This window comes from Bos grunniens, chromosome 13 (assembly GCF_055505025.1).
Source record: "Bos grunniens cultivar Pamir isolate PY7600 chromosome 13, Bosgru_T2T1.0, whole genome shotgun sequence".
Lineage (NCBI taxonomy): Eukaryota > Metazoa > Chordata > Mammalia > Artiodactyla > Bovidae > Bos > Bos grunniens.
In genome coordinates this window covers 80183352-80198032 of record NC_141177.1, presented here as the reverse complement: position 1 = coordinate 80198032, position 14681 = coordinate 80183352, and the positions used below count along the sequence as shown (strand labels likewise).

General features: G+C 39.8%; 1 long non-coding RNA gene across 2 annotated transcripts in view; it reads left to right on the top strand.

The window, feature by feature from the left end:
• LOC147361285 (uncharacterized) overlaps window positions 1-14681 on the top strand; it is a 162307-nt gene that overhangs the window by 53714 nt on the left and 93912 nt on the right. For both annotated transcript variants that reach the window (XR_015140013.1, XR_015140014.1), the window contains exon 2: window positions 9230-9327. This is a non-coding gene — a long non-coding RNA (uncharacterized LOC147361285). The remainder of the gene's footprint in view (window positions 1-9229; window positions 9328-14681) is intronic.

Here is a 14681-nt window from a genome sequence, read left to right as displayed (position 1 = left end):
TGTTTTGTAATTCTTCTAAGCTGGGTGGTTCTCAAAGAGTGATCCATGCACATTCTTGGGCCATTCCCCCAAACCTATGGAATTAGAGCCTCTGGGGATGGGGCCCAGCAGTCAAGATTTTAAAGAGCCCTGCACGTGATTCTGGTGCATGCCAGAATTTGAGGCCCGCTGCTCTAAGTCTCTCTTTTCCCTGGAAAGGGCCAGGAGTATTTTTTTTTTTTTAATGCAGGGCTATTTGTTGTTGTTGTTAAGTCGTTTCAGTCGTGTCTGACTCTGTGAGACCCCATAGACGGCAGCCCATCAGGCTCCCGCGTCCCAGGGATTCTCCAGGCAAGAACACTAGAGTGGGTTGCCATTTCCTTCTCCAAAAGCAAAAGCTTTAGACCAGAGTAAAGCTGGCCACCACTCTACTCACTGACAAGTTTAAACAACTGCACTGGCAGCCCTGCTGTATGACTTCCTGTCAAGTAACTGACATCCTCCGAGGTGACAGGAAATGGGTTTAAACACTGATAATATCACTAATCAATCTGAGACAGCACAAGTTCCCAGCCCACAATTGTGAAGTTTGGTTGCAATGTGTTAGCTGCTTTCTAGGCCATGTGATTCTGCATAATGACAGATGAAAGGAAAGATCAGATTTACTAAGTGTTGCAGAAGTGTCATCAAAAATGTGTATTACTTCAAGATGCCCTCTGCATCAGAGACATCTCATATATAGGGGTCAATTTCTTCTACAGAATTCTTCTGTTTCCCAACTACTTTTCTGGAAGCTCCCAAACTTATTTCAATATATGAAGAATTGAATTTTCTCTTATTTCTGATTGAGACCAGATAGTCCAAAGTAATGGTCTTACCTGTACATGATCCTACCTTGGTCTTCAAGTGCATACTTGTATATACTTTCTAGCTTTGCCAAATTCACTCTTGTCAAGTTAAAATAGCCAATTTTTCCTCAAAAGTTCTTTCGTGTGTTATCTTGATACTTCAGGGACTGAGATAGTTTCCTCCTCAAATATTCTTTTGTATTTGTTCTAAAGGCATTCTTCCATTTTACATGAAGGAGGGCATGAGGAAATATAATTTTCCCCTTATTTACAGAACAAAAGGGACTTTAGGGATCCTCTTACAGAGTTTCTTCTATTAAATATTCATTCCTACAGTCATAATTGTTTTTTAAACTTATTCTAAATCAGGAATTATGCTAACAGTTACAATAGTGACTAGACCCAGACATTGTTCCTGATCTCTTGGAGGCACTTAGATAATAAAACACTAAGTAATTATTTAAATGAATGTATAATTCATAAATCAAAATTTTATAATCATTAAATAAATAGGATTAAACATAATGATTATAAAGCATAGGCATGGTAATGAAGGTGACTTTTCTGTGGCTCAACTGAGTTTGAAGTATGCAAATTCCTTTTCTCATGTCTAAGGACAAGAGATAGTCCAAGAAGACACAACTGTAGCTTTCTATAGAGTTAGACCACGTGTAATTATCTTTTTTAAAAAATTGAAGTATAGTTGATTTATAATGTTGTGTTTCTGGTGTACAGAAACCTGATTCAGTTTTAGACATATATATGTGTGTGTGTATATATATATATACACACACACATAGATTCTATTTCTGATTCTTTTCCATTATCGGTTATTACATGATATTGACTAGTGTTCCCTGTGCTATACAGTTGGACCTTTTTGCTTCCTTATAAGTAGTAGTGTGTATCTGTTAATTGCAGGCTTCTAATTAATCCCTCTGCCCTTTCTCCTTTGGTAACTGTAAATTTATTTTTAATGTCTGTGAGTCTGTTTCTGTTTTGTAATTAAGTTCATTTGTATCATTTTACAAAAATTCTACATATGAGTGATATCATAGGATATTTGTCTTTCTCTGTGTGACTTACTTCACTTAGTATGATAGGTCCATCCATGTTGCGGCAACCATGTATAATTCTCTTAGTTCTCATAGCATCATTTGGGAGAGGTGAATACCAGCATTATTTCCCTGTAGCATGCTCATGTAGAGCTTGATGCCTCAAACTAAGGCCATGGAGGTGACTCTCCTTCAATACTCAGCTCCTTGGCAGGCCCCAGCCTTTTTTAACTGATTAAAGCAACATATATGTGCCAAAAACCAGTCTCTATGACAAGAATGTGGGGAATGGGAGATGTAAACGAGGAATGGGAGATGTAAGGAACATGTTTGGAGTTTTAGAACTTGAACCCCAGGAAAGGCTTGGAGCTGGATAACAGCATTTGTGATTTGGAGAATATTAGCTATATTTATTGAGCATCTATTACTTATTAGGGCTTATCACGTGACTCTTCACCATAGGCATTATCTGTCTATTTTACAGATGAGGAAACTGAGATGGAGAGTTCAAGTAAGGTGTTCAAGTAAGGAGTTCAAGTAAGGTGTTCAATAGGCAGTTGGATCCTTGTTTATAAGAAGGGAACAGAGTCAGTCTTTAACTATATTGTCTCTTTCCTTTTATGCCTGTTTTTTCCTCTTTTGCTTGTCAGTGATATGAATCATGGTGAATAGAAGGACCACTAACCCCTGTTCCACGTTTAAAAAAAAATATTTTTGCCTTTGGGCATATTTCAGAAGCTCTCATGCCAGAAAGATCAATGAGAGTCTTCCCTGGAGGTGCAAAGATGAACTTGCAAAGGAGTCAGTGCAGGGTGGGGGTGGGGCACCGGGGTCATGCCATCCAGTGGGTGGGTTCTGACTGTACCACTTATTAACTCTCTGATCTTAGGTCCACGGTTTTTCCTTGCTAAGTGTCTTAGGTCATATTACTTAGAATCAGAAACTCAGATGGAGATTTTTGTACAAATGATTTATTGAGGAAGGACTCCCAAGAGAACTCTGAAATAGAGTGAGGAAGCAGGGAAGGGAAGAGGAAGATACTGAGTGTAGAATCCAACTTAACTGGAATCTAGCCTGATCCCATGGGGAGCTCTGACGTGTAAATTGTACCAGAGACTTGGTCCCAAGGGGATCACCTTTTGTACCCTTGTGTCAGTCAGTTTTTGTCCTGGGGGCTTCCATGGAGTGGAAGCAGCCTCCCCATCAGGTGTTTCTGTCATAAGAAGGCAGTTTTCAAGAGAAGAAGGCAGCTAGCTCTGAGCATCAACAGCCCTTATTTATCTAAATGGAATCTGGACAGGGTAGCAATCTCCTCCTATGGTCACCCTCAGCTTTATCATTTTAAAATATAGATGCTAATGCCCACCCAAAGAGAGTATCATAAAGATTAAATGATATAATCCATTCAGAAGGTTAAGCACAGTGCCAGGGACAAAGAACACACAAAATCAATGAAAATGTCATTTCTCTTCCTTTTTAGTTTAAGGAAAGTTACTTCATTTCTTTGGTTGAGGTTGAAAGATATTTTCTCAAATAGCCTTCAGATTAGAAGAAGAAACTATTGTAGATGGTTATTCACTTTTTTATTCACAAATATTTCCTTCAGCACCTGCCGTGTACAGTTGTAATAAGATATAAGATCTCTGCTCTATGGGGGCTATCATTCTACTGTGGTTTAGTTCAGTTCAGTTGCTCAGTCATCTTTGCGACCCCATGGACCACAGCAGGCCAGGCCTCCATGTCCATCACCAGCTCTGGAGTTTAACCAAACTCATGTCCATTGAGTTGGTGATGCCATCCAACCATCTCATCCTCTGTCGTCCCCTTCTCCTCCTGCCTTCAATCTTTCCCAGCATCAGGGTCTTTTCAAATGAGTCAGTTCTTTGCATCAGGTGGCCAAGGTATTGGAGTTTCAGCTTCAACATCAGTCCTTCCAATGAACACCCAGGACTGATCTCCTTTAGGATAGACTGGTTGGATCTCCTTGCAGTCCAAAGGACTCTTAAGAGTCTTCTCCAACACCACAGTTCAAAAGCATCAATTCTTTGGCACTCAGCTTTCTTTATAGTCCAACTCTCACATTCATACATGACTACTGGAAAAAACATAGCCTTGACTAGATGAACCTTTGTTGGCAAAGTAATGTCTCTGCTTTTTAATATGCTATCTAGGTTGGTCGTAACTTTTCTTTCAAGAAGCAAGCATCTTTTAATTTATGGCTGCAATCACCATCTGCAGTTATTTTTGAGTCCAAGAAAATAAAGTCTGTCACAGTTTCCACTGCTTCCCCATCTATTTGCCATGAAGTGATGGGACCAGATGCCATGATCTTAGTTTTCTGAATGTTGAATTTTAAGCCAACTGTTTCACTCTCCTCTTTTACTTTCATTAAGGGGCTCTTCAGATATCTGCATATCTGAGGTTATTGATATTTCTCCCGACAATCTTGATTCCAGCTTGTGCTTCCTCCAGCCCAGCGCTTCTCATGATGTATTCTGCATATAAGTTAAATAAGCAGGGTGACAGTATACAGCCTTGACATACTCCTTTTCCTGTTTGGAACCAGTCCATGTACAGTTATAATTGTTGCTTCCTGACCTGTATACAGATTTCTCAAGAGGCAAGTCAGGTGGTCTGGTATTCCCATCTCTTTCAGAATTTTCCACAGTTTGTTGTGATCCACACAGTCAAAGGCTTTGGCATAGTCAATAAAGCACAAATAGATGTTTTCCTGGAACTCTCTTGTTTTTTTTGGTGATCCAGTGGATGTTACCAATTTGATCTCTGGTTCCTCTGCCTTTTCTAAAATCAGCTTGAACAACTGGAAGTTCAAGGTTCACGTTTTGCTGAAGCCTGGCTTGGAGAATTTTAAGCATTACTTTACTAGCGTGGGAGATGAGTGCAATTGTGCGGTAGTTTGAGCATTCTTTGGCATTGCCTTTCTTTGGGATTGGAATGAAAAGTGACCTTTTCCAGTCCTGTGGAGGAGCAGAGGATAGCTAAGAAATATATCTAGCAAATATTAGCTTGTGATAAGTACTACACAAACTATATGTTGCAGGGTTGGAATCCAGAAGGACTGGAGAGGTACATTAGACTGTGTGGTCTGATACTGACTTGAAGGGCAATAATGAGTTGATTGTTCAGGGTGGTAGGAGAAGATGGTTTCAGGCAGAGAGAACCGCTAGTGCAAATGTGCTGAGGCAAGAAGAAAGCTGGGAAATTCAGCTTGCATACAAGAAGCCGGTACTGGCATGTAGAACACCAGAGACAGTGACAGGAAAGGAGTCCAGAAATAAAGGTGGGAAGGTGGGTACAGGCTAGACTCTTCAAAACCTCGGTAAACTGTTCTAAGAAGACATACAGATGGCTAACAAACACATGAAAAGATGCTCAACATCACTCATTATCAGAGAAATGCAAATCAAAACCACTATGAGGTACCATTTCACGCCACTCAGAATAGCTGTGATCCAAAAGTCTATAAGCAATAAATGCTGGAGAGGGTGTGGAGAAAAGGGAACCCTCTTACACTGTTGGTGGGAATGCAAACTAGTACAACCACTATGGAGAACAGTGTGGAGATTCCTTAAAAAACTGGAAATAGAACTGCCTTATGATCCAGCAATCCCACTGCTGGGCATACACACTGAGGAAACCAGAAGGGAAAGAGACACGTGTACCCCAATGTTCATCGCAGCACTGTTTATAATAGCCAGGACATGGAAGCAACCTAGATGTCCATCAGCAGATGAATGGATAAGAAATCTATGGTACATATACACAATGGAGTATTACTCAGCCATTAAAAAGAATACATTTGAATCAGTTCTAATGAGGTGGATGAAACTGGAGCCTATTATACAGAGTGAAGTAAGCCAGAAAGAAAAACACCAATACAGTATACTAATGCATATATATGGAATTTAGAAAGATGGTAGCAATAACCCTGTGTACGAGACAGCAAAAGAGACACTGATGTATAGAACAGTTTTATGGACTCTGTGGGAGAGGGAGAGGGTGGGAAGATTTGGGAGAATGGCATTGAAACATGTAAAATATCATGTATGAAATGAGATGCCAGTCCAGGTTCGATGCACGATACTGGATGCTTGGGGCTAGAGCACTGGGACGACCCAGAGGGATGGTATGGGGAGGGAGGAGGGAGGAGGGTTCAGGATGGGGAACACATGTATACCTGTGGCGGATTCATTTTGATATTTGGCAAAACTAATACAATTATGTAAAGTTTAAAAATAAAATTAAATTAAAAAAAAAGAAATTTAGATTTCATTATAAGTCTCAAGAGAAGCCAGTGGTGAGTTTATACAGGGGAGTGAAATTAATTTATATATACTTAAAAAGATCATTCCAACTGCTTTTGAAGAATGGATGGTAGAAGAACAAAAGTGGAAGTAGAGTGACCAATTAAGTAGGTCATTTTAAAGATAATGTTGTCTTGGAACCAGGTGGTGGAACAGAAGAAACAGATGTAAACACATTCAGAAAGAGATGAAATGGATTCAGGAAATGTTTTGGAGGCAACTCAGCAGGCCATGTTGACAGATTGGATGCTGGCCATGAGAGGAAAGGAGAAATCAAAGATGGGTCCTGTATTTATGACTTGAGCCTTTGGGCAGATGGTTTAGCTATTTACTGAGACAGGAAAGACCAAGGGATTTCATGTATCCCAAAAAGAGGGGAGCAAATGAAAGACAAGGTATAAGGAGTGAAAAGAAAGAAAAGGAACATGCCACATGTATAAACTAAAATGTAGAAAATGTAAAATTAGAATACAATGGAGTAAACAAGAGTTTAATTCTATTGGCTTGGAAATTGTTTTTATGCATAATAATGAGATATATTGGAGTTTGAAAGGCCCATTGAAAAGAATTTGGTCTGGTGATCAGCATTTCTCAGAGAATGACAAATTTAAATTTATTCTTCTAGTTCTTCTAAGAGGAAGTTGTGTCTGAGGGTATTTAGGTTCTGGAATCTTGGAAGGAGTGAGGGTTTACTTACTTTAGAATTATAAGTGTTTTTTTTTTTCCCCTTCAAATCTAGTCATCAAAGCCATAAGTACTAGGAGTAAAGTTCTTTTCAAATGAGGATATTTTCTGAGTGATATACTTTGAAAGTCTCAATAGATGGGTAGAAAAAAAAAGCAAAATCTCAGCTTTTTCCATTGGCCCAACTTCTTTTGGGGCCATAAGAGGCAGGGGCTAGCATTCTGTTTCCATCATACTCAATAGTAAAAACTCATGAAGCAAATGTAGCATTTCTTCTTCAAAGATTTAAAATTAAGAAAAATATTTTGGGGTTGGAAACTTGGGAGCAATGTGCTGTGCTGATCTGTCTGTCCAAGACCAAAAATTCCGATGAGCTTAGAAGAAAACACAGCAGAAACCCTCCTGTAGCTTTGTTCTTGGTTAACTGTTCTTCCTTCAGGGCAGACTTTATTCTTCCCAATTAAGCCTCCTCCTATTTTACATTTTTTAAAACAAATCTCAAAGTTTAAGGATGAAAGATAGTATAGAGGCAGTTAAGATGTTGAGTTTTTTTTCATAGCCTTGCTGTTATGTTCCTGAGAGCAGCTCCCTGGGAGCCAAGGGAAGGAATGGGGATTCTCAGAGCCATCTGAGATCATTTAGTGGCCATCCAGTTGAAATCACAACCTTCCAGTCAGGAATCTCTCTTCCTTTTACTTGTCTAGTGGCAAAAAGGACAAGATCTTGGTGCAGACGAAGGGAGGTTATGGGTCCTAGTTGAGTGTTTTGATTGTGCTAACATTTCTAGCCACCTGTGAACTTATCTGGGTGAGTATTAGTTAGAAGCTGTAATGGAATCAGCCAGTCTCTAGCATCAGGAAATTATGCCTAATTCCAATACAGTTGAAATGACTAGAGGGAAAAGCATTCTTTCTTTCTTTAAAAAATTAATTAATTCAATTTTCAGTGTGCTGGGTCTTCACTGCTGCGTTCAGGCTTTCTCTTGTTGCAGTGAGTGGGGGCTTCTCTTGCTGTGGAACTCGGGCTCTAGGTTCTCTGACTTCAGAATTTGCAGCTCACAGGCTCTGGAGCTCAGGTTCAGTAGTTGTGGCCTATGGGCTTAGTGGTCCCACAGCATGGGACCTTTCTGGACCAAGGATTGAACCCATGTCCCCTGCTTTGGTGGACAGATGCTTAACCACTGGACCACTGGGGAAGTCCAAGCATTATTTCTTGATATCTACTATGCTCCCTACACTGGATGTTATATATACACTGTATTTATTCTTCACTTTAGCACCTGAATATTATAGTTTCCATTTCAGTTCCAAGTGAGAGCAGTCCTGCCTAGCTGGATCTGAGGTATGGATACATCAGGCAGGAGAAGCCGGGTGGCATCTCTTTCTCTAGTTTACTATGTGTACTGATTCTAGAAATTTCCTATAGGAGGAAAATAACTTGAAATGGACTTGGCAAGGGAAGGGTTACGACAGAATCCAAGATTCAGGGAGGGACTCTGAGATCCCCATGAGAATTTCTTTCAGTTATAGGAGACAGCATAGTGGTGCCGAGTCTACAATAAAGTCACATTTATGTTCATCCTGGGTTTAGAACCGAGGCTGGCACATGACTTTCTGATAGCGGTGTGAGCCTTTGGAAGAAAATGGGTGATGTTTTCAAACTAGAACTCTAGCTGACTGTCCAACAGAACTTTTTGTGATGATAAAAATGTTTTAGGTATGTTCTGTCCAATAGTATTCTCTGGTCCCATGGGGCAATTCAGCATTTGAAATGAGGCTAATGTGCTAAGGAACTGAAGTTTAGATAAAGGGCCACATGTGTCTAGTGCTCAGAACAACTGACTCCTTTAGTATCTACAGTGTTATAGAATCCCTACAATTAAGCATAGCTTCGTAAAGCCTAGTTAGAGACATGGAAGGTGGGGGTGGGGGCAAAGGGTGGTGAGTATGGAGTGAGAGATAGCAGAGGATACAGTCCAAATCAGTTTAGAGTCTGATAAGAATCAGCTTGTGTACTGAACTTCCTGTATAAGCAGGGGGAGTTTTAGAGCTGGCCAAATCTTTGCGTAAATGACTACATTTGGACCCATGTAGCAGTGAGCTTTAGGTTATAGTCAGAAGGGACGATTGAACTCTTCGCAAGGTGTTCAGCACCTGTTGTCATCCTTAGCACATTGCATGTATTCAGTACATATTTGTTTTGAATGAATAAAAGGATACATGGGATACAAACTCACCAGATCCTTGTCTCAGTTAGCTATTGCTATAGTAATGCTGCATAACAAACTGTGTGCAAAACTCGATGACTTAAAACAGGGTTCATGTATTTTTGCTCATAGGTCAGGAACCTAGCTGCAATGGCCAGTGTCATGTGAATTCATCTAGGGGAACAAGAAATCTCTCTTCATGAAGAGGCAACAGCACATGACCTCTTTAGGTGAGTGTTCAGAACTATATGTAGTTACTTCCATAGTTCCCTTGGCCAAAGCATGTCTCCTCACTAAGCCCGAAATTAAAGGCTAACCATGAAGTTACATAGCAAAAAACATGGTACAGGGTGGGGTAAAACATTGAGACTCCAAGTCTGATCTGCCATAGTCATGTGAGGAGCCAAGGAGTTCATACACACTTTTGTGCAGTTCCATAGTCTGCATTTCTTCCCCTGCTCAGATGCTTCATGTACAGTCAAAGACAGTTCTACTGTCCATGTGACTCCTAATCTCCAGGCTGGATATTATATTTCTATCCTTTAAAAATCTGATATTTTGCTTTTAAAAATTTTGTTATTTATCTCATTGAATGATTGTCATTTTTGTGGTACTGGACTGCAATCAATCCACATGATTTGGCTCTGTCATAGAGTTGGAGGTGTAGTCTCATGGAGGTTCAAAGAATCTGTTAGTCTGCACATATTTTTGCTTTAATCATGGACTGTCTCAGTTTCTGAGGGCCCAGAATGCTGCTGCCAATGGCTGAGGCACAGGAGGGTGGAATTTTCAGTCCCGGTACTCTGGGTTTGGTTTTCAACTCTGACTGAGGTTCTGTGCTGCTGTTAGAATCTACCATTACCTTTTAAAAATTTCATTTACTTAAAAAATGCATGCAGCAAAATTCTGTCTTTCTGGTGCATAATTCTATGAATTTGACAAATGTACACAGTCATGTACCTTCCCTCGTGGCTTCCCTGGTGGCTCAGTCAGTAAAGAATCCACCTACAATGCAGGAGACCTGAGTTCGATGCCTGGGTTGGGAAGATCTGAGGAGGGCGTGGCAATCCACTCCTGTATTCTTGTGTGGCGAATCCCCATGGACAGAGGAACCTGGTGGGCTGCAAGTCCATGGGGCCACAAAGAGTTGGACACAACTGAGCGACTAAGCACAGCACAGCACACAGTCATGTGACTACCAATGCAATCAAAATACTTCCATCAGCAGTAAAATTTCCTTGTGCTGCCCCACACATCCAGTCTTTTCTAGAATGTCATGTAAATGGAATCATATCATGTGGCCTTTTGAGTCTGGCTTCTTTTACTTAGCATGATGCATTTAAGTCTCGCCTACATTGTTATGCATATCCTAGTTCCTTCCTTTCTGTTTCTTAGTAGGATTCCATTGTGTGAATATCTGGCACTTTGTTTATTCATTCTATGGTTGAGGAACATTTGACAGTTTGTTTCTGGTTTTTGATAGTTATGAAAAAGCTGTTATAAATATTGGCATATACGTTCTGGTGTGACTGTAAGTATTCTTTTCTCTTGGATAAATACTTAGGGAGTAGAATTGCTGGATTGTATATTAAGAGTATGTTTTAGTATTCCAACTCCTCATTGGAATATTGAAGCCCAGACCAACCTTATGAAATAGTCAAATTGTTTTCCAAAGTGGCTGCACCATCTTAGATTCCTAGCAACAGTGTATAAGAGTTCCTATGGTGACTTATTAATTTCTCTATTTTCTCTTTTGCCACTTATTCCTTATATGAATGTGTAAGCTCAAACCCCATCTCCTTGCTTAAATTGAGTTTTTCACATTCCCTAGATTTTAAAAGAGACAGTTGCCTAGATCAGACCTGTTTTGGAATAAAGTACATAACCACTAACCACATGGTACAATAGGTGAGAATATTAGCATTCAAGAGGGTGAAATTAGAATATAATTTGCTGTTAGTGCCCTGAGCATCCAAGGGTCATTTTCTTCTTCAATACAAAATTAAGGTGCTGACCTAGAAAATATGTATTGTTTCTATAAAGCCAAGTCAATGATTTCTGGTTTCTTAGCCTTCAGTTCAGTTCAGTCACTCAGTCGTGTCCGACACTTTGCAACCCCATGAATCGCAGCACGCCAGGCCTCCCTGTCCATCACAAACTCCTGGAGTTCACTCAAACTCACATCCATTGAGTCGGTGATGCCATCCAGCCATCTCATCCTCTGTCGTCCCCTTCTCCTCCTGCCCCCAATCCCTCCCAGCATCAGAGTCTTTTCTAATGAGTCAACTCTTCGCACAAGGTTGCCAAAGTACTGGAGTTTCAGCTTTAGTATCATTCCTCCCAAAGAACACCCAGGGCTGATCTCCTTCAGAATGGACTGGTTGGATCTCCTTGCAGTTCAAGGGACTCTCAACAGTCTTCTCCAACACCACAGTTCAAAAGCATCAATTCTTCGGCACTCAGCTTTCTTCACAGTCCAACTCTCACATCCATACATGACCACTGGAAAAATCATAGCCTTGACTAGATGGACCTTTGTTGGCAAAGTAATGTCTCTGCTTTTGAATATGCTATCTAGGTTGGTCATAAGTTTCCTTCCAAGGAGTAAACATCTTTTAATTTCATGGCTGCAGTCACCATCTGCAGTGATTTTGGAGCCCAAAAAAATAAAGTCTGACATTTAGTTGCTTATAAAATTTTGAGCCATAAACCTACCATCATATTTGATATTTATCAAGCTGAATTCCTGACTTTGGCCTTTACCATTTCAACATATGCTGGCCTAGCTTTTAGTGACCAGCACTGCTTTTATTTCATTTAAGAACATGCTCCTGCCATCAAAGGCCACTCTGTTTATTCACATGGCAGGTTGGAGTACCATGGAATGAACACCACTAGGAGTAGTTGTCAGTCACTGAGGCACAGAAGAAGTAGAATGAATCTATATAAATGCTCCATTTCCCTTACCCTCTCGGATGGGATAACTCTGTGGTCTGTGGCTGTATCCAGGCTCCAGGGGTTCCCTAGTAGGTTTAAGTTCCAGATGCCCACAGTAGAGATTTTCTTAGAATACAAACTTTATTGGCTGCCTTCCTCCCCTGTTTGGCTTCCCCACGCTCTTGTTGGTATACCTCTGCTTTCTAAATCAACCACTTGAAATCAGTCCTTGACTTCGTGTCTATTTTGGGGGAAAGCCACATCTAGACTGGCCTATTCCTGATTCCTCTCCTCAACTCCTGTGTTCCTGACCTCCATGTGTTCTATTCTCATTAACTTAGTCTATGCAAACTTCTATCTAGTTCTCCAGGTCCTGACATATTCTAAGTATCTCTGCTGTCCTACAGCCCATGAACACGATGTAGCATTTGCTGTGGTGGAAAGGTTATGGCTGCAGGAGATGCATCTGTGTGAAGTTGGATGAGTGACTTAAACTTCTTCAAATATTAGTTATGATGCCTGTAAAATGAGGTTACTGGATCATATTATGAAGATGATTCAGAACCTTAGTGTTCCTTTGAGTAATTAGTGAATGATATAGGTCAGCAGCATAAGTTAGTTCTCTTGTTTCTCACTGTCTAATCACATAGTGATCAAGTCTTATTTCTTTCATGGCTGACCACTTTTCAAGAGCACAGATCAAGGATTCTGATTTTTATCTATGGCATTTTGTTTTTCATTGATTTGGTGATGTTATATGATATATTTGGGCCATAGTTCTTGTCTTAGTAGATTATTTCAGTAAAAGAAATAAGTTCTTTCAGTGTTTCAAATTAGGAATTTAGGCAAAAATTAGTTTCATAAGTGAATACTGAGGTTGAGTGAAAGGAAAGTGTGATACAGAAACAATTGCCTTATCTTTGCTTTGAATCCCAAGCATAATGAAAAAGAGAAGACTCAGAGCAAAACAAAATCTTAGAACTAGAAACAGCATGAAGAATCACCTGGTAGTAGTAATAATAATAATAGCTAATGTTTATTGAATACTGGACATGTGTGCCTTGTAGTGTTCCAATTGCTTCTTAGATGCTCCCTCCACAACAACCTTCTGAGGTCATTATTATTATCATCATGACCATTTTACAGATAGGAAAGTAAGCCCAGAGAAGTTAATTAACTTTCTCAAGTTCACCTTGCCAGTAAGAAGTGAGACAGGAGTCAGTCTCCGGGAGAGAAACACCATAGTCCCTACTTTGAACTTCTGTGCTGTGCTGACTCTCACCCCTGCAGCCTGAGTAACCCTGTCATGGAGAATCAGTGGTTTTCAACACATTTTGTTTCATGTTGACTAATCTTAGTTTTTTTATCTTGAGTGTAAATCAGCTTTCAAATCTCTTAAACTTTTTGATCCTAGTTCTAACTTTCAGAAAAGATTATTTCTACCTTGAAGGACTTCCGTGGCTTAATCCAACACCCTTTGGTTTTCTTTCCTGCAGTAAAAATAGGCCCTAAAAATTTCTGTTGCAGATCACTTGTGTAGTATGTGTGTTAACGATCATAGGAAGGCTGTTGCACATCCCTGCTTGTCATTACTGGAGCTAGTTTTTCGCCTAGGCATCAGTTTGCATTAGCTTTCTATCATGCCTAACTTTAGGCTTGTTTTCAAGGAAGAAAAGTTCAAAAGGTCCAAATGGAAGCAGAAGTCCAATATTCTGCAGGAAGAAATGAAGAACTCCAAAAACAATAAGTATGTGGGTAAACATTCAACTTATTTTTTCTATTTTTTAAAATGATAATTGACCATAAAAATACAATTGTCTATTTCAAGCAAAATAAGCAATGTATTTTGGGGCTTACAACATATATAATAACAACAATATGAAGATGGGTTTACAATAGCCAAGACACGGAAGCCTCTTAAATGTCCATCACCAGAGGAATGGACAAAGGTATGGTACATATATACAGTGGAATACTACTCAGCCATTAAAAAGAATGAGATAATGCCGTCTGCAGCAACATGGATGGACCTAGAGAGTGTCATGCTGAGTGAAGTAAGTCAGAACAGGAGAAATATCTTTTGACATTCCTTATATATAAAATCTAAAAAGAAATAATACAAATAAACTTAGTTACAAAACAAAACAGACTCACAGATTTAGAGAAAAAGCTATGGTTGCCAGGGGGAGGAACAGGGGGAAGAGAGTTAAGGAGTTTGGTACCAAGATGTACACATTGCTATATTTAAAATGTGACAGGATCTACTATTATTGTGTTAGTCCCTCAGTCGTGTCCACTCTTTGTGACCCCATGGACTGTAGTCCTCCAGGCCACTCTGTCTGTGGAATTCTCTAGGCAAGAATATCGGAGTGGGGTTGCCATGCCCTTCTCCAGGAGATCTTTCCCACTCAGGGATTGAACCTACATCTCTTGCATCTCCTGCATTAGGCAGGCAGGATCTTTACCAGCTGAGCCACCATTAATTCACGGTAATTGTGTTGAGAATGCATATTATGATCTTTAGAATAACCACTAATAAAAATAACCAAAGAGGCATAGCTTAAAAGATATTAGAGTAGATAAAAATAATACTAAAAGATAATTGATCAATTCAAATGAAGACAGGAAAGTAGAATCAAACGAACAA